Below are 1,316 nucleotides of genomic sequence, written 5' to 3' on the forward strand. Positions count from 1 at the left end.
ACCACTTTCTACAGATCTCTGTCGAGATGTGATCGCAAGAATGGACTTTAACAAAAAAGGACTTTAGAGAAGGCAGGTGAGAGGGGAATGTATTCACACAGAACTTTGCACATCACTTCCAGAGGTGGGATCATGAAAGATCCCTAAACCACAGATTCCAAATCAAGAAAGAGGATTAGGCAAACTATTAATTCAAGGAAAACTACATGATCAAGGAAGCAAAGTAGCTGAGACAGATTTTAATTCAGAAAATCAAAGGCGATTGGAAGGGTTTTCTATTTTCTCAGCTAATGAGAGTCAGGTAGGTCAGGCAGGGAAGAGGTCAAGTTGAGCAAGGGCAACAACACAGGGCACATTGAAGAAAAGGACAATTAGAACAGTTTGCTGCAGTCGTTTTGAGATGGCAGCAGTGGAATGAGCAATCTCGGTACCCTTGCACACAGGGGATTTAATTGAACATTTGTATGCCAATGAAGCTAATTAAATCGTTAACATGAACACGCCCTTGAAGGTGAAAACACTCATTCAGGAGTGGTCTAGCAAAACTGCCACTTTTCCTTGAAAAAAGAGAACCAAGTTACCGATTTCATGTATCTTTCTGAGAAACACGAGGGGGCAGGAGGCTTTAGAAATCCCGAAAGAGGGTGGGCGGCCAACGGGGTCTCCAAGAGTTGGAATCCACTCGATGGCAGGGGGTTGAGGTTCTGCACGAAGTGCAAACGACAACCTTCTTGAGATCAGAGGGCTCAGGCAGCAGGACACAAGAAACGAATCCAACCCAGTGCCCTAGACTGCTTGGATTCCCCTCCCAGCGACCCTACAGAGGGCTTAAGGAAGGTTCCAGGAGCAGACGGCCACGTTCTCCCACAGCGCGCCTGGTGGGTTCAAACTTTGGTCCTTTCTTTTCTAGGAGCAGCCAAACACTTTATTGCACAAGGGCGTCGGGAAATTGTTTTTTCCAAGGGGGGGGGGGAGATTCTCTTTCCTTTTCCGAGACACGTCAACGGCAGTCCCTTGGCGAGGAGCAACGGAAGAGAAGGCAGCATTACAGTTTCCTCCCAGCCTCCAGCTGTCCTTGGACGCCTTCGCCAGTCCACTCAGACTTGGGACTTTTCAACCGCAGCCAGACCAACCTCCCGGAGGGACTATCGCTCTCCCCCGTCCTCCCGCGGCGGGAGAGAGGAAGTGAGCGCCGCCGAGAGGAGAGCAATGGGATGGGCCGCCCGTCCCGAAAGTAGCCCACTCCAAGACTTAGAATCCTGCAAACCCCCTCTCCATCCAATGCACGCAACCCTACCCCGAGAGTGCCACTCTGG

Source organism: Echinops telfairi, unplaced genomic scaffold (genome assembly GCF_000313985.2).
Source record: "Echinops telfairi isolate 266 unplaced genomic scaffold, ASM31398v2 ScPeMD7_5868;HRSCAF=6743_1, whole genome shotgun sequence".
In the NCBI taxonomy this organism is placed as follows: Eukaryota; Metazoa; Chordata; class Mammalia; order Afrosoricida; family Tenrecidae; genus Echinops; species Echinops telfairi.